Source organism: Rattus norvegicus, chromosome 12 (assembly GCF_036323735.1).
Source record: "Rattus norvegicus strain BN/NHsdMcwi chromosome 12, GRCr8, whole genome shotgun sequence".
Taxonomy (NCBI): Eukaryota; Metazoa; Chordata; class Mammalia; order Rodentia; family Muridae; genus Rattus; species Rattus norvegicus.
Window position 1 is genome coordinate 2,369,372 of NC_086030.1, and position 19,671 is coordinate 2,389,042.

Here is a 19,671-nt window from a genome sequence, read left to right on the forward strand (position 1 = left end):
AACAAAATGAAACAAAACAAAACAAAATCCACCAACAAATGGACCAAACCGAAACCCCAAGCCAAACAAACAAATATTCCTGCCTACCTGTCTGTCTATCAGGGATACAACAGAGAAGTGGAATCTTGAATAAACAAAACTAGAATACCTAAGTCTGCCTGTTTCCCCTCTCCCGGCCCTCCCCTGTCCCCAGCCCATCCCCTAGAGCTGTGAAAGCTGAAATGGAATACAATCTATCATGTATAACTCACTCTGCTATCAGGATTGAGGCACATGTTCTCTCAGCTGCCTGGAATTCAATCCAAGGGCGTTCAACTCTCCTGAGCTTATGTCCTCTGACCAGGATCCTAGTCCTTAGTAAATGGTGAATTTAAGGCTGGGCCTCCTGTTTGTTCCAGTTCAGGCTAAGACTTCAGGGTCAGGCCACACTCCTGAGCCCCACACAGGGCTGCCTGCAGACTCTTGTGACTGCAATAGAGGCAGAGTGCTCTCTGCCCAATCTTCTTCTCTCCTCTTTGTCACAGCCATGGTCCCCAAGAGCACTTGTCAAATACATCTATTTCTATCTCAAAGGTAAGTTCCAAGAATCAATCCCCATAACTGACCATAAATGAGGATTCACTCTGTGTATGTATATATAATGTTATAGAACACAGAATAGGGATTCTTGGTGAAAGCTTTGTGGATATGTCTCTTTCCTAAATGTCTTTGCACTGGGATTTTTCTATATGACTTAGATATCCCCGCCATCTTGCCATTTCAGTTTTGTTTTTCTTTTGGATGCTAATGCTGTTTGACATAAAATCCAAGGCTGAACTTTCATACTCGGCTATAGTTTCAGACTTGATTTATAGCCATGTGGCCCTCGGGTTGCTTCCTTTTGATCCTAGAGGTTTATTAATCTTTCTTGAAAGGCCTCCAGTACTTGATAGGATTGTGCTATATGCTGTCAGAGCAGAGTTACACAGAATTCATATGCTGGCCTTCCTCTGATGGTGCTTACCATTTCCAAGTCCTCAAACAGGGCAGCGCTTGGAAAAAAAAAAAAAAAACACTGCAGTCAAAGAAATCATACATGTGGGTCTACCACTGGCTCCATGAGAAATGAAAGAGGAATATAGTCTTGGCTTACTGGTAGTATTATCCCAAGTCTAGGGAAGGGGACTCCTAGAGAGTACTTAGCCTTCTCCTCATCCATCATAGTCTGTAGAGCTTGTAGCTTTCATTTGGTCGGTGTGGTGACCTTAACATGTTCTAGGTATTTCTGCCATGTTACTTCTCTATATGTAGACATGACCTCAGGTGTACAGTCACATTGGAAATATAAAAAGCCTCTCATCTGAACTGTGAAATTCAATGTGTGTTATATTTAAAACCACAATAATTGAGTGTCCATTGCAACAATAAATATTATTAGGGGGTTTCTACCCCACCATAGATCATTTAGTTCCCAAATAAAAAACACAAAACTTTTAGATTTATAATAAGCCTGCAAGTACTAGAACTGGGCAGGCATCAACCCTCTGTGCAATTTTCCTGCTTCCCTGTCAATAACCCTGAGGTATGTCCTACCATGCCCTGCCTGGGCCACACCTGTTCTAACAGGCTGGCCCTCATGGAAATATACTCACAATCCACCTACCCTATGGGGTGGTGTCTCCTTCCTTCTCCTCCCATGTCCTTTTCTTCTCCTTGTGGACCCTGCCAGAGCCCCCAAGCCCTGGAAAACTTTGCTCTGTCCCCTCTCTTCTGCCCAGCCCATGTTGTAGGGATTTTTATTAACCAGTAAGGGATAACTCGAGAGACAAAAACAAACAAACAAAGAAACAAAAATCTGGTACACATGAGGATCTCCTTGTCCTGGAGCAACCAGACCTTAGGGAACAGAATTTACCATTTGAATATACAGCAGGACCAGACCAACCCATTATATGCCAATCTACTTTGTAGCTGGACTCAAACCTTGGCTCTCACACCGGTTAGATGTTCAACTGTGGAGAAGTTATTTTACCTGTGTTTGACTCAATTCCCGTATCTGCACGGTGAGGATGAAAACGAGTGTTTAATTCAGACTTGTCTTGGGGACTAATGAGTTAATGTACCAGTATTTAAATATTAAATACCATCTACTTTGCATAATTAGTAAAAGTCTGTGGAAAGGGCAAAGTAATAAAGCCAGAAGAACATTTGATTAGAAAATAGAGCCATACAACTACCTCTAATAATAAACTGAGAATCAGGAAATGGTGGAAGACTAAGGCCAGAGAATTGGGAAATCAAGGCAAGCCTGGGCCACGTAATAAGATGCTGTCTCGAAATATCAAGACAAGTCATGGTCGTAGTAATTATAAATCAAGAAATAGCCATTGTAAAGAATTTACAAAAAGCAAAGCAATGGAGCAGTGTGGATGCTGTGTGTCAAGTCCCTCTGCTGTCCATCTCTGGGACCAAATATACACCAGATCAGTGACTGGAATGGGGTGCTGAGTGCCTGGAGCAAAGGGATGCTGGCTGAATTGCCACATTTGAACAGCACTAAAGTAGGACTAAGTGATAAGAAAAAAAAGCGATATCGAAAACATGTAAATTTTAATGTCCTCCAGAAAGGCACAACCACAATAATTTTACTGTTTGTGAAGCTGCTTGTGTCAGCAAACTTCCAATATTGGTAAGAATGCGAAAAACTCTTCTGATACAAACCAGTTGCGAATAAGAAGAACAACCACTGTCCTTACCAAGGTGACCTGGATGCTTTCAAATAGGCTGAGGCAGCCTTAAAAGCCATCAGAGTAAGTTAAACACACAGATATCTGTCATTTCAAAAAGGGGAAAATGAAGCCTGACCCCACCGCCCCCCTTTAAGGAATACCAAGACTACTCCAGCATTGAGGCTTACAAATAAAAATATGCCAAGAAACTTCATAGAATATACATTTCTCCTGTGTGCTACTGAGTGTGTGTGTGTGTGTTTTGTGTGTGTGTGTTTTGTGTGTGTGTGTTTTGTGTGTGTGTGTTTTGTGTGTGTGTGTGACTGTGTATGTGAGTGTGTGTGTGTTCGAATGTGTGTGCATGTGTGTGAGTGTGTGTTTGTGTGTGTGTGTGTGTCTTTGTGCACTAATGCTTCAATATGCTGCTATGGTGAATACTGTCCCCAACTCAATTATGAAGGTTAGTATTAAGCTGTAAGTAGTATGTGGAGAGTGGTCACAAAGAATAATCAGGAGTCTTCTTCTGTTAAGTTGTCTGAGACTTCCAAATGCTGCATGCTGTGAGTGGGCCTCACATCTCAGCACACTAACACTTTTATGTACAATTCCCGTGTGTTTTGCTTAAACAATTTTCTATGAAAAACTTTTAGAATTTTTTTCTCCCTTTCATTTTTTGGGGGGGAGCATGGGTCTTTTTTTTATTTTTTTGTTGTTTGTATTTTGTTTTTGTTGTGGTTGGAGGTGGTGATTTTGTTGTTGTTGTTGTTGTTGTATTTTATATTATTTATTTAATTTTTCTTTCTTATTTTAGGTCCACAGGATTTTCTGTAGCCTGTGAGGAAGTCCTAGATTTAGGACACTGGATCTGTACACCTTAGAGAATTAACCACTTCACTGCACAATTTTTGTTTTTTGTTTTTTGTTTTTTTTTTTTTTTTTTTTTTTGGTTTCTGTTTTTCTTTGGAGATCTCACTGTGGGAGCAGAGGAAGCCCCAAGGAAGTGAAGCCCTGAGTGAATGTGTGCAGTAACCATGAGCATGTCCATGCCAAGGACACAAAGCCATTTATCCATGGGGAAAAGGCAAAGGCCCCCATGCCCTTGAGGCTCAGACACATGGCAAATCCTTCTCAGGATGGTGTTGATAGTGTGTGCAGAAAAAGTCTACTTTACCTTTCTCCCTGGCCCCATCTGGATATTTACAGCCTGAAGACTGCTCCCTGCAGAGACTGCTCCTACTGAGATTAGCTAAATCTGCCCCTTGTCATTTACATATACATAGTCCTCCCCTCCTTGTTTATCAGCATGTAATGCCCACCTCCTTGCTGCTGTGTGCAACAACCCTGCTCCTGGCCAACTATATAATAAACATGCTCAGCTTCTGGGATACTGCATTTTCTCCAGCCCTTGGACCTAGCCTTCCCCAAGTATGTGTGTCCAATCTCATTCTTCATTGGACTTGGCAATCTCAGTCTGCTCCACTTTGAAGGAAGTGCTTACTAAACTGAAATCTAAAGGACACAGTGGATTAAGCTCCCTATCAAGTGTCTTTGGTGAGGGTTGGGGTGGGTGTGAGACCAGTTACATTCTGACTATTGCAGAAGAGTAAAGGATTCACAGTTTGCTTTTGGTAAAGGTAAGCCCCACAAGAGGCTACATTGCCAACGTTTTCCCAAGTCACATCTAGGAGGTCAACTGACTCCTAGGTGAGTCTTTGGTTATACTGCTTCAGTTTTCTGTGGCTACACTGTCCAAATGGCACCCACTGGTCACACATGGCTATTTGAGATGAACTAAACTTAGAACTAAAATCTTCCTCTTTAGTCACAGCAGGCAAAGCAGGAGGCAAATAGCCAGCCAGAATCCATAGCCAGAAGCACAGCAGATATTGAATATTTCTATCATCTAGAAATTACTCATGGACAACAGTGGTCTAGATTCCTGCTGTCTGGTTTTTCCTTCAGGGAGAATTACTTGCTGTTACCAATATCCAGAGGTTTATTTTTAAAGCAACTTTACCAATATATGACTTACTATCCCCCAAATTAATCCAGTTCAAGTCTACAATGCAATGGTTCCCCATAAATCTACCCAAGTTCATCACTAGACCACGGAACAAAAGAAAGAGAGTGTATGCAGTTATGTAAAATAGTATGCAACAGTAATGACCACTGCATAATTATACTGCACTACTTTTGAATTCTTCAAAATTCATGCCTTTTATTGATAGTTGTACAAAAATACATATTCTAGAGTTGAAAAATATTATACAGTATTTCATTGAGACTTTAATATTTTTGTATCTTTTGCTAGTATTGTTAGATTTTTTTATAAGTGTTTTACTTTGTGGATTTTTTTTTTTTTTTTTTTTTGCCAATCTGGTTACTATTGATGCCATTTCAACGTTCTCAGGATTTTGACGAAAATATTACCACAATGATATAGTGATACTCATTTTCTTTAGGCATTTATATATGCATATACACATATATGGGAAGTTATATATACATATTGTTATGCTATACTGTTAGAATCCAATTCTATTATACCTCAACATATACAGTTTGCTCAATCTGATTTCTGTGAATTTCATCAGTCATGGGGAAATAGTAAGAGCCTGAATAAACATGGACAATATTTGCAGAATGCACATAAAATTGAAGGTGGTATATAAGCAAAAATGTGAAGTATATCACAGCCTTCATATTGAATGCACTTTAAAATGTTTAATAGATGAAAAATATTTCAACTATCTTTCCCACTTTTTTGTTTTTTTCTTCAAAATGTGTCTCCTGGGTGTTTTGAATTATATATGCTGTTCAAGATTCTTTTGACAACTGTAATCTAATGCCTTAAATGTGTTTCTGATATTTCTATTAAGTTGATCACTGTTCAGTAATTGTACCAAGTTGATAGCTGTAATTTTATTATCACTTTCAGAATGTAAATTTCATGGGTGAGTATACACTTTTGATCCTAGCTCTTGGGTGGCATAGGCAGGTGGATCTCCTTTTTGAGGTTAATCTGGTCTACATAGCAAAACCCTATCTTAAAAAATCAATCAATAAATAAGCAAATAAATAAAAAGAATCTAAAATATTTGAAATTTGTATGAACACAACCACATCATTAATAACAATTGATTTTTATTGCAGATAATTAATATAATTAATATTTACAAAATGTTACATAGTGTCATATGGGAACTCAATTTCATTGTAAATTAAACCTGCTTTTCTCTTTTCATTGGTTGCTCTTAGTTAACATTTTCATACACTATACAATTTATTCCGATTATTCTCTCCCCCACATCATCTCATCCCTTCCCCTATGACTTAAACATACATAGTCTTCTAAATTTAGGCTTTCCAATGTGTGATTTCTCTTTTATTTATTATACATTCCTTTACTTTTCCATCTACATTTTATGGTACCTTAATAAGAAACCCATTCTGTCATTAGCTTTATCTCAGTGTTTGGTAGGAGACATTCACATTCTTCAGTAGCTTGCCATCAGTGCAAGAAATGACATCGAGGTCTCTCTCTGTCCCTGTCTCTCTCTCTCTGTCTGTGTCTCCCTCTCCCTCTATGTCTCTATGTCTCTCTGTCTCTCTGTCTCTCTCTCCATCTCCTCCCCAATTGTTTTGTTTTCTAATATAAGGTCTCAGACTGTAGTCTAGGCTAGCCTTGAACACAAGGCAATCCACCACCCTCAGCCTTGTGAGTGTTGGGATTCCAGGCATACACTATCTTTTCCAGTGAATTTTATGACTCTCTTACATCCCTTTGCCATTTCTGAATTATTTTAATTTTTAATATTGCTGTGACCCTTTTCTAGCTTCTAGATGTAGATACATTAACTTGATTAGAAGGTTTTAGTTTTTAAAGATTTATTTATTTATGTACATGAGCACTCTGTTTGCAAGTGTGCCTGCATGATAGAAGAGAGCACCAGACAGAAGAGGGCATTGGATCCCACTAAAGATAGTTGTCAGTCACCATGTGGTTGCTGGGAATTGAACTTGGGAGCAAAGGAGAAGTAGAGCTCTTAACCACCAAGCTGGCTCTCCAGCCTGATAAAAAAGATATTAAATTTCATTCTTTTTTGTGTTTGTTTGCAATCTTTCTTCTTGAGAACATTGTGATGGAATGTCCAAATGGTACTTAGTGGCAGTTGGTGTAGAAGGAGCCATACCTGTGTTGCTAATTTTTTATAGTCAAGTACACGGATACAAACACTCTACTCCAGGGAGAATCTTGACTGTTTCTCTGTAGGATGGGTTCCCTCCTCTTTTTCTTTAATTGTAAAATGTTACTCAGGTTTTGTAATTTTATGATGAAGTTGGGGCTCAAAAAATTCATACTGTTTTGAAGAAAGCATGCTGTACCTTAAAACTTTATCTTAGAGCAATTTAAGTAGTATAGGAATGACTTATTGTTTAAAAGCTTTGAAAGAACTCATAACTAATGTACTGGGAAAATATCACCTAGCTCACCCAACTGTTTTCTGTTTATGACTATGTGTTTTTATTACATGCCTGTGCAAAGTCAGGAAAGTATGACTATTAAATCAATTAGTCAGTCACTTGCAGCTCAGAATAATGGCTTTTTTTTGGTTCCTTTGTTTGCAGGCTAGGGATGAAACCCAGGCCAAACCCTTTACCACTAAGTTGAATACCTAACACTGAACAGTGTTTCTTAAAATGTAATAAAAATCAATTTAACCTTTCGCTGACCACAGTACCTTTTTGCTGTTTTTTTATTGGTTAGTAGTCTGCCAGTTTGTCCTGATTTGTCAGAAAGCATACTACTTTTGTGTTGGATTACTTTATACGATTGTGTTTTTATTTTCTTACTGTGTTTTGGCTCATTACTTCCGTGCTAGGCATTTTGGGTACAGAGTTAATATGTGTTCGTTGTTACTCTAGTTTCCTTCTGAGAGGACTAGTGTGGAACATTGGCTTTTATTTTTCTGACCTTGTCTCTGTAGAACACTATTCTTTTTATTTAATTGTAAATGTAATGGGAGAATATGGTGTCGTAGAATTGATGCTCTTGTTTCTTGTTTCAGCAGAAGGGCATTTGTCTATTTCTATATACAATTAGTTTGTGTAACGAAAGAGCATGTTTTAACCCTTTGTTCTCGGTATACTCTCCATATGTTGCGTAGTCTGCTTTACTTCTCCTGTGCCCCTGTCAGCCGTGGACTTTCTTTTCAATTTGTCTGAAGATTCTGTCATATATTATAGTGCCTTCACCTGCAGTCATATTTCTCAGGGTCCCCTGCTGTTCCCATATGTGCTTACAGAGGGAGCTTCCAGGATGTTATGACCCACCCATAGGTTCCTATTCTCAGCATTCAGTTTAATTCTTGCTGATCATCTGCTCTCAGTGTCCTGGGATTCTTAGTCATCTCAGCACTTGCCCTTTGCAGAGAGCCCTCCTGCCTGAGTCATGTAGCCTACCCTGTGCAGTCAATGGCCTTGCTGAGGAACATTTTGTCACAGGCTGATTGGAGACACTTTGTTGGACTTCCTAGATAAGCCATTGCATCATCTAAATGAAACAGGACTCTGGCAGGCAGTTTGGGGAAAGTTCTCTCGTTAGCCTCCACCCCGACCAGGGTGAAATTAGTACAAGCAGTTCTCTCTGTGTCTCCTTCATTTAATCTCAAATGTTCCCTTTCAGAGGAGCTTGAGGTCAGATGTCCACCAGATGGGACCGAGCTCAAGCCCCACCAGTTCTTTAGTTTGGAGCAGCTGGAGTAAAAGGAAGCTCTGGTTTTAATCTTTTTCTTCCAGAATCCTTCTGCCTTAATTACATCCCACCATCATCCTGGAGGTTCAAGACTCACACTCCTTTAAATACAGGAGGAGTGGAGGAGGCAGCTGAGTCTTCTCTGTGCAGTTCAGAGATTGGAGATGTCTTTGGTAGAGTAAGGTGAGGTTTAAGCTATTCATGAGTATAAGAGAGATCTCACTTCTTTGTCAGGACACTCATCATCCTGACTCCTTATTTCTCTCCATAAAATGGGGAAAGAGCAGTAACAGCCCATGTGTATTTGTGTGAGTTAAGAGAGGTGACTCTGAGAAACCTTTAAACGAAACCAGGTGCCTGATACAAACTCACTGCTTCTTTGCTGAGCTACATGGACGAGCCTCGAGCTTACCAAGATGGTGATGGTTCCTGGATATTCGGAAGTATCTTGTTGTCCTGTTGTTCCAGGGAGGAAAATGGGGAAAGAACAAGAAGATGGGCATTCTCCAAACCTCAGTGCTCTGGTTAAGGTATTAACTATCCAGGTGACTGTCGTGGGACTGTTCTGGAAACGATGGTCCTGTCTACAACTACCCATTCTATTGACCTGTACTTTAGTGGATGGCGTCCTTGAAATTGATCAGTTGTGACATAAACGGGGTTGGCTCTAGAAGAGCTGCATAATTTCAGTTATGCCTTAGCATCTTGTCTGTGAAATGGGAACAAATGTGTGCCTGCTCTTGCTATGCTGTTTTTCCTTCTGTCACAAGGGAGTGGTATCAGCTCAGACGGACATAAGCATGCTTTGCGGACAACCTGGATGTGAACTACTCTCTGATGTCCTACTCACCCCAGAAATCTTAGATGTTCTTAGAATTCTTGAATTCTTAGAATTCAAGCCTCTTACCTGAGGCTTGGAATCAGCCGCACATGCCAGGAGGACCACTAATACACCTTTCAGTCCTCTCTGCTGTTCTGTTCTTGCCTGCATTCGATGACTGTGCTGGCTGCACAAGGAATGCCCTAGTTCTCATATGTTCTTTCATTTTCATCCTGGGAATATTCCCAACCTGTGATCCTTGTTACACCAACCTGCCTTTCAGAATTGATGAGTGCACTTCTCTGAGACAGTCTCTGTTTGCTAAGCAGGCACCTTTCTTTTTCAAAGAGATCATCTGTCTCTCTCAGGGTTCTAGTTCTCTCTCTTTGGAATCAGCAGCTTAGATTTAGAAGACTAAAGCAGTTTTTATTTTTTAGGGATTATTGTTTTTTTTCCTTGTTTCTTTTTTTTTTTACCTTACATCCTAATAAGCCCCTCATCCCTCTTCTCCTCCCAGTTCAACACTTACAAATCCTTCCCCCACTACCTCCTCCTCCTCCCTTCTTCTTAGAGAAGGGGAAGTCCCACTTGGGTACTGCCACACCCTGGAACCTCCCATTCATAGCAAGACTAAGCGCATCCTCTCCCACCGAGGCACAAACAGGCCGTCCAGTTAGGGGAAGAGGAACCAATAGCAGGCAACAGAGTTGGCAACAATCTCTACTCCAATTGTTAGGGGACTCACATGAAGACCAATTAGCACATCTGCTACTATGTGTAGGAGGCCTAGGTCTAGCTCCCTGTATGCTCTTTGTTTGATGGTTCAATCTCTGTGAGCCCCTGTGAGTCCCAGTTAGTTGACTCTGTAGTAGAAGACTAAAATGTTTTATAAGTCAATATGGATGGATAAGTGCATGTGCAAAGAACTCTAACTTCTATGAAATTTACAATGCCATGAAAACACTTCAGCAAAGATTTTGGCATACTATTTACAATGTCTTGAACACCATTCCTCACAGAACAGGCGTGATGGAAATCCCTTAGTAACTGAAGAGGCATCGGCATGAAGGAGGAGAAATACTTGCTTACTGTATTGTTTGTAAGGAAAAAAACCTCTTAACTGAGCTTAAAAATCCGGTTGCGAGCCAAGAATTGCATGTTCCAGGAACACGCCTCTTCCTGTCACCATATCAAGGTACCAAACCGTTGGCTGCTTGTGGAGCCAGTATCTTTCTAACCCATGTGTGAGCAGGAGTTTGTGGGAGACAAGTACTTAGGTCAGGGATCAATCAGAACCTGGTACAGGCCTTGGGTGTCTGGCATCATTAGTTACAGATCTGCCAAAATGCTTTGGGGAAGGTTTTAATTTAAATCCCAAGTTTATTTCAACGAAATCTCCCTGATACGATCTGTTGGGAATTTAGAGTGAACTAGACAAGTGTTCATTTTGGAGGGCATTTGTGAATTAGACAGTAGGTCCATAAACAACAGCCAAACAAACAACTAAAACAACAACCCATTCTGGGTGTATGACTCTCAGGATGCCCCTACTCACTTCAGAGCTCTCAGTGAAAGGGTTGAAGAATCTTTGTTGGCTACATCAATTTTTTTTATTGACATGTAAATGCAGAAGATTAGAGTCTACTACAGGAATGGCAGGATCATTTAGGTGATTAGTGAAAACATTACTTTTAGAGAACTCCTACAGGAAGACCCCTTCATTCTGTCCTGTTGGGTTTAGCAGTCCAGGGACATATAAGGAATTGATTTCTGTATGTGAAATGGGTTTGCTCCACTGAGGAAGTTCGGTGGGAGCAGGATGGAAGGGACCGGGTTGTGAGTGGGGGGCTGGCAACAAGGTGCAGAACCAAGACCATGGCCAGGTGCCCAGCGGCCTACTTGTGGGATGTGAGCTAGCTGCCCCCTAAGGATGCCTTCAGGTGAGGACAGGTGGGGGTGGCTTGTGCCCTGCTGAGCCGGTTTAGGAGAGTTTCAAACACAATCCCAATGCTCGCACTGACGCCTGAACAGATCCCCGCGGCCTGTAGGGGGCAGCGTGCAGCTCAGCAGGCGATGGCCGTGGGCAGATCATGGTGTGCCTGGGGGCGCTCAGAAGCAGCCCTGGGCCTCCACAGAGCCACGAGAGGGGACTTAGGGGCCTTGTTGGAGCCCGGACCTCCGCATTACGCGCCTCCCCGCGTTGCCCGTGTTGCGGAGTGGCTGCATGTATCCTCCCCACCCCGGCTCCACCGAGCATGAGCCTGGACTGAGGGCACACAGAGCTCTTCAGTGAGCGTGGGACCTTAAGGCACTGGGAATTCGTAGGTGAGCGCAGGGCCTGACGGGAAGCAGCGCGCACGACATTTTTGGCGACTGCAGTGGCGCGTGTGCTTGGGCGTGGTTTTCTTTCACAAGTGCCAGCAGTGGGGCCGCCGCTGAGAGTGACTAAATTCTCTCTCCCTCTCCGACCGCCGCAGGCCAAAGAGGTGATTCTGCCTGCATGATGTCCTCCTTGCTGGAGGCGAGCTCTTTGCAGGCGCCACATCGCGATCAAAAAGAGAAAGAAAAAAAGAAAAGAAAACGTGGAAGAAGCAGCCAGGTAAGGGGGCAGTAGCGGCGCTGGGGGTCACCTGGGCCACGGTCCGGCGTGCTTTGACAGTGGCGGGGTTTCCAATGGTGACCTCAGCCTCGGAGTGTCCAGGGACATAGCCCGGGCCAGTCCTGCCAGGGTACCTCGAGGCATGGCATTCGCACAGACCCCTAGCCTTGCCGCAGGTCTGGTCCCCAGGGACAGCAAGCTGCCAGAGCAGCAGCATCAATGTAGGTAGGAGACCCGCGGGCATTCTTGAACTCACTCTCCCAGCCCTGGGGAAGCAGTGCCAAAAGGAGGCGTTGCAAAGTGAGCCCATTGGGTAGGGGAAGCGAGGATTCAGGGATGTTTGGAGAGCTGAAGCAGGGATTGCAAAGCCCATGGCATTGAGAAAGATTGGACAGGTGATTTGGAGTGTGCATGAGAGCTGTGCTCTGACATCCCCAGAGCAACTTGGGGCTCTCACCTCTCTCTAGATTGACTTGAATTAAATGGCCTTGTACCTCCCAGGGCAGGACAGGCTTTTCAGAGGCAGCTTAGCCTGGTGGCGCGCTCCCTGTAATGTTTCTATTGTATGTTAAAGAACGGGAATCGGGGATCGTGGGAATATATTTTCTTAAAACCTCAGGCAATGAATATATATATTATTTAATAGATTTCTTCTAATCTATTTGTAATTGGTTGCCCCTTGCAAGGGATTGTATTGGGAGGATGTAAAATACCCCTCCTTCAATTACTTGGAGAAAGGGAACAGAAACAGAGATTCCCTCTTTTTTAGCCTGCAAAGCTCTGAGAGATTACAGCTCCGCATAATTTAATTCTTCCCCTACCTGCTCTGAGCAGGCCTCCAGATCAGCAAGTGCCTTTGGAATGGTTTTGCTTGTTTTCGTTTATTTTCCATGGTGCTGTTTAGAAGGCCACGAATTGCTAGGTGAATTTTAAATTTCAGGAGGTGACACCCAGAGTTTATGGTGGTTTCGTTCAAATATTGCAGTGTAGTTGCAGCATAAAAAATATTTCCTGTGACAAGAAGTGGAAAAAGAAAGTTGATAAGCTAAGAAAAGTAAAGCCTTGAGCCAGACCAACCATTTGGCTTCCTCAAATATGGAGCAAGCATGGAATGTTGCTTTTTCAGAATCGAAAGGGTTTTTAGAATAGGGCAGTGAATACTGTGTGGTGCTAACCCGTCCTTTTTGTGGCTGATAACAGTTAGGATACAGGTCAGAATGTGCCAACAGCACAGAGTTGGCGCTGGAGGTATTTGAACTCAGAAGTGCTCAGGAACTGTGAACGTTTCTCTGTTATCACCCTGGATCCATCTAGTGAAGTAGAGCACTTTGATGCCGTGTAAGAGGCCGTTATGAGGGCTGGAGAGATGGCTCAGTGGTTAAGAGCACTAAGTGTTCTTCCAGAGGTCCTGAGTTCAAATCCCAGCAACCACATGGTGGCTCACAACCATCTGTAATGAGATCTGATGCCCTCTTCTGGTGTGTTTGAAGACAGCTGCATTGTCTAACGTATAAGTAAGTATATTGTACAAAAAAAAAAAAAAAAAAAAAAGAGGCCATTGTAAAACTGCATCTAGCCTTGTCGTCTACTGCTTTAGTTTCTATGCAGACAGGGCACAGTTGGAGAGCTTCAAGATCAAGTTCATTGCCTGTCTTTAAAGATCAAGTGTATCACCTAACTTTTTTTTTTTCTTTTTTTTTTTTCCGGAGCTGGGGACCGAACCCAGGGCCTTGCACTTGCTAGGCAAGCGCTCTACCACTGAGCTAAATCCCCAACCCCCATCACCTAACTTTTAAACCAAGAAATGTAGTGTCTTTTTTGCTGCTTGTGTAGCTTTTAGTGATGTATCTTATCTCCTATTACATCCTTTGTTTCCATGATAGTTGTTTTCAAGTATATATGATTACCGATCCTTTTTGTAGACCTATTCATTATTTCTGCTTTTATTGGTTAAATATATTTAGTGAATTTGCATTGTGATATCAGTAAAATTCTATGTGAATGTTTTAGAGAATATACCGGTTTGTGTAATTTCCCCTCAAGGATTTTTGGTGGCCTGTATTCACATTTAAAAGACTCGAATTTATACCATCCAGAGCAGGATTGATAGGGAAGCACAATGGACAGTGACAGTGTTGTTCCCGTTGACAGTTGTGGGAGCCAAGAAAGAAGTGTGACTTGCATATTTGCGACTAACAAAATCGAGACTGAGTATCATTACTGTTGAAGCCCATGTAAAAAATGATGAAATTTTCAGAAATCACCAGTTAAGAAATCGTAGTGTTGCTTAAATGGAATCTGAGTTTCAAAGTTATGTTTCATTTTTCTTTATTCCTTAATGAAGCTTTTTATTAAGTTTTTTATTCACCATTTCACCCTTAGATGCACAGTGGTAAGATCATAGTAGGTGCTCAATAAATCACTTAACCATCAGGGCAGAGGAATGGTAAGAAAGTATGTATTTTCTATACGTTCTGTTAGTTTTGGGAACAGGTGGTTTTAGGTTTACCAGTCATATCTTGGTATCTTGTCCCACATAAGACAACTTGACAGAATCCCCTTTCTGGCCATTATGTTCAAGTTATTTTTGTCTTAAGCCTTCTTGAAAATCATGGAAGTAGTGTAGAAACTTGATTGTACCTGTAATATAGCAAAAAAGGTCAGTCTAGATAGGTAAGCAGTTATGTTTCTCCATGAACTGATGTCTTAAAACATGTAAATTTTAGGAATTTAGTGTTGTGTTTTCTAAAGATACATCATACAACATACAGATAACATTGTAATAGAATAAAGGAATCTTTTGATTTAGCACCAAATTCCATAAAGCAATGACTACTGCACAGCTCTCTTGGCCATATGAATAGCAAAAATTGTATTTCACTTTTTTAAAGCAGTAACAAAATTACTTAAGGTTAAGCGGAGCCCATGGGAAAAGGTCCCGGTGGTGTTTCTCTTTGGTTTCTTGTGATCTTTCTAGAGAATGGCTTTAAGAAATAAGTGCGGTCAGGTGGTCAGTGTGGTCAGGCAGTCATGAGCAGATGGTTAAGCAATGTGCTAGGACCCCATAGACCAGTGAGCCCAGCTGAAGAGGAGAGGCTAGGCAGTGAGCCCAGCTGAAGAGCAAAGGCTAGCCAGTGAGCCTAGCTGAAGAGCAAAGGCTAGCCAGTGAGCCTGACTGAAGAGCAGAGTCTAGCCATTGAGCCTGACTGAAGAGCAGAGGCTAGCCAGTGAGCATGACTGAAAAGCAGAGGCTAGCCCATGAGGCTGACTGAAGAGTAGAGGCTAGCCAGTGAGCCTCGCTGAAGGCTGAAGAGCAGAGTCTAGCCCATGAGGCTGACTGAAGAGCAGAGGCTAGCCAGTGAGCCTGACTGAAGAGCAGAGGCTAGCCAGTGAGCCATGCTGAAGGCTAATGAACAGTGATTTTAACATTTATATATAAGTTCTTCAGTTTTCCTAAAAGTTTGTACAAAAGTTTGCCTCCAAAAAGATCGCTTAAAAAGTTCTCTTTGCACTCTTCTTATCTCCTTTCCTCTTGCTCTTATGTCACAATAATTTCCTTACTCTCAAGGCCTTATTCTCAACACTATGCCTTTACTTCTAAGTTCTTCTTGAGTTTTGTCCTCTTCGGTTCAGTTCTGTGTAAAAAGGTTTCTCTTGCTTTGTCCTCAGCATTTGTATATCTTTCTGAATACATCATCACATGGTAAAAAGTTCACCACAAGTTTGCACACGAATTCAAATCATAAGTTGAATAATAAGTTTACAACAGAGAATATTTACATGCATATCCATTAAGAGTAATTATCAGGATAAACTGTCATCATCTGTCACTGGCTCTACAGGTTTGTGGAGAGTAAAAACTGTAATTTTTGTGAGAAAAGAGTAAGTGAAATTACCTATAGGCAAATCCAGTCAATTTTTTATGTTTGGTCCTTGCACCTATATTAAGTCATTAATTCTCTTTTTATGAACTTTGGTTAATTGGTTTATACGCTCTTAGAATGGGCTCTAATTTGGAGATGCCCGCTTGGTATTGCAGAAGTAATTTACTCATGACACTTTAAGAATGGCAGAGTTTTCAATGCAATTTTGATTATCAGAGAGAACATAAGAGCAGTCCTATTATAAACGGGCTTTGAATTACTAATCTAATTTTAGGAATTCTTTTACAATCATCATTAAGAAGTAAGAAATCATCTATTTGTCGATACAACATCACTCCAAGACAATACATCTTTGTTCTTCTGTGGTGATCTGTTCAATAAGTAGACTAAAGAGCATAACAAATACAGAGGCAGATGCTTACAGCCGACCACTTAGCTGAGAACAGGATCCTCAATGGAGGAGTAAGAGAAAGGATTGAGGGAGCTGAAGGGGTTTACAGCCCCATAAGAACAACAATAAGGAACACCCAGAGCTCCCAGGGCTGACACTATCATCGAAAGAGTACACATGGACAGACCCATGACTATAGCTGCATATGTAGAAGAGGATGGCCTTGTTGGGCACCAATGGGAGGAGAAGCCCTTAATCTTATCAAGGCTTGATGCCCCAGTGTAGGGGAAAGTCAGAACAGGGAGGCAGGTAGGCCTGGGTGGTTGGGTGGGTGTGGTAACACCCTCATAGTAGAAGGGGGAGGGGGAGTATAAGGGGTTTTATGGATGGGAAACCAGCAAAAGGGATAACATTTGAAATGTAACAAAATCCCTCTCTGGGGAGGGGACAGCGGATAAGGTGCTGCTAGCCCCCTACTTCCCTGCTGCCTCCCTTTGTTCGTGACTCTGGTGCCAGGTGTCAGCCTGGGACTCTCCATGGGCTGCTGCTGGCACTGGTGCTGGCGTTCAGGTCCAAGAGCATGATGAGCAAGGAGCACATAGTTTGTCCCGATTCAGAGCTGGGCCAGTGGCCACCAGAGGACAAGCACACCTTCCTGTATGATCATGAGGTCTTCCTGGGCAAGGAGCATTCCAAGACCTTTGATAGCTAAGCCTGGATGAGAGCAAGGAGAGGCTGGGGAAAATTGTTGATCCAATAGACAGTGATGGAGGCGGCCTTGTTACTACTGAGCAGCTGAAAGTTTGGATCAAACAGGTACCAAAAAGATACATCTACCATAATGTGGCTAAACTCTGGAAGGATTATGATAGGGACATAGACGAAAAGATCTGCTGGGAAGAATACAAGCAGTCCACTTATGGCTACTACCTGGGAAACCTTGCTGAATTCCAAGATAGCTCTGATCATCACACCTTTAAAAAAATGCCTCCATGAGATGAGAGGAGGTTTAAGGCTTCAGACATTGACAGCAACCTGACAGGTACTCGGGAGGGATTCATTGCCTTTCTGAACCCAGAGCAGTTGAAACATATGAAGGAGATTGTAGTTCTGGAAACCCTGGAGGATATCGACAAGAACAGGGAAGGACTTGTGGACCAGGATGAGTATATTGTGGATATGTTTTTCCCATGAGGACAATGGCCCTGAGCCAGACTGGGTTTTGTCCAAATGGGAGCAGTTCAATGATTTCCCAGATCTGAACAAGGATGGGAAGCTGGACAAGGATGAGATTCGCCACTGAAAGGATGAGATGCTAACCAAGGAGGAGATTCTACAAAACTGGAACATGTTTGTGGGAAGTCAAGCCATCAATTACAAGGAAGATCTTACCAAAAATCATGATGAACTTTGAAAGCCACTCATCCTCATGTGGCCAACCGTCACGGGCTTTGTGCAGATGTTCTGGGTGATTGCTATAGTTGTCAGTTGTATAGCAGTTGTGTCCCTAAACCATGAGAAACCTTACTAAATCTCAAATCACACATTGCTCCTCAAACAATAATAGTTCTACACCCCACTTTCACCAATGGACAGTTCGGGGAAACAGAAATTAACCAGAGACATAGAGAAACTAACAGAAGTTATGAAACAAATGGATTGAACAGATATTTATAGAATATTCCACCCTAAAACCAAAGGATATACCTTCTTCTCATCACCTCATGGTACCTTCTCCAAAATTGACCATATAATCGGTCACAAAACAGGCCTCAACTGATACAGGAAGATAAAAGTAATCTCATTCATCCTATTGGATAACAATGGACTAAGGCTGGTCATCAATAACAACAAAAATGACAGAAAGCCCATATATACATGGAAGATGAACTCAATGTCAACTTAGTCATGGAAGAAATAAGAAAGAAATTAAAGACTTCTTAGAATTTAGTGAAAATGAAGATACAACATACCCAAACTTATGGGACACAATGAAAGCAGCACTGAGAGGAACACTCATAGCTCTGAGTGCCTGCAAAAAGAAACAGGAAAGAGCATATGTCAGCAGCTTGACAGCACACCTAAAAGCTCTAGAACAAGCATTAAATAAACCCAAGAGCAGTAGAAGGCAGGAAATAATCAAACTCAGGGATGAAATCAACCAAGAAGAAACAAAAAGGTCTCTACAAACAGTCAACAAAACCAGGAGCTGGTTCTTTGAGAAAATCAATAAGATAGATAAACCCTTAGGCAGACTAACCTGAGGTCACAGAGAGTGTATGCCAATTAGCAAAATGAGGTCTGAAGAGGGAGTCATAACAACAGAATCTGAGGAAATTAAATAAACTCATCAGATTGTACTACAAAAACCTATATTCAACACAACTCGAAATTGTGTAAGAGATGGACAATTTTCTAGACCGATACCAGATACCAAAGTTAAATCAGGAACAAATAAACCATGGAAAAACCCCATAACTCCTAAAGAAATAGAAGCAGTTATTAAAAGTCTCCCATCCAAAAAGAGCCCAGGACCTGATGGGTTTAGTGCAGAATTCTATTAGACCTTCATGGAAGACTTCATACCAATACTGTGCAAACTATTCCACAAAACAGAAACAGACAGAGTACTACCAAGTCCCTTCTATGAAGCCACAACTACTCTTACACCTAAACCACACAAAGATACAACAAAGATAGAGAACTTCAGACCAATTTCCTTTATGAATATTGATGCAAAAATGCTCAATAAATTTCTTGCAAACTGAATCCAAGTACACATCAAAACAATCATCCATCTTGATCAAGTAGGCCTCATCACAGGGATGCAGGAATGTTTTAATATACGGAAATCCATCAACGAAATACACCATGTAAACAAACTCAATGGAAAAAAACCCATGATCATTTCATTAGATGCTGAGAAATCATTTGACAAAATTCAATACCCTTTCATGAATAAAGTCCTGAATAGATCAGGAATTCAAGGCCTATATCTTAACATAGTAAAAGCAAAATACAGCAATCCAGTAACTCACATCAAACTAAATTGAGAAAACTTGAAGGAAAATCAGGTTTTCTAAAATCAGGGACTAGACAAGGCTGCCCACTCTCTCCCTACTTTTTCAATATGGCACTTGAAGTCCTAGCTATAGCAATCAGACAATGAAAGTAGGTCAAAGGGATACAAATTAGAAGGGAAGAAGTGAAAATACTAATATTTGAAGATGATATGATAGTATACTTACGTGACACGAAACTTCCACCAGAGCATTACTTAATCTGATCAACAAATTCATCAAACTGTTGGAGTATAAAATTAACTCAAAGAATTAAGTATCCTTCCTCTATTCAATGGGTAAACAGGCTGAGAAAGAAATTAGGGAAATGATACCCTTCACAATAGGCCCAAATAATATAAATTATCTTTCAGTTACTTTAACGAAACAAGTGAAAGACTCACATGGGGTCGGGGGGGGGCGCTGGAGGGGGACTTATGGACTGGAAACCTGGA

At 41.5% G+C, this 19,671-nt stretch overlaps 1 pseudogene; it reads left to right on the plus strand.

The window, feature by feature from the left end:
• Positions 1 to 12,024: 12,024 nt before the first annotated feature.
• Positions 12,025 to 19,632, plus strand: Rcn1-ps10 (reticulocalbin 1, pseudogene 10; annotated as a pseudogene).
• Positions 19,633 to 19,671: the final 39 nt, after the last annotated feature.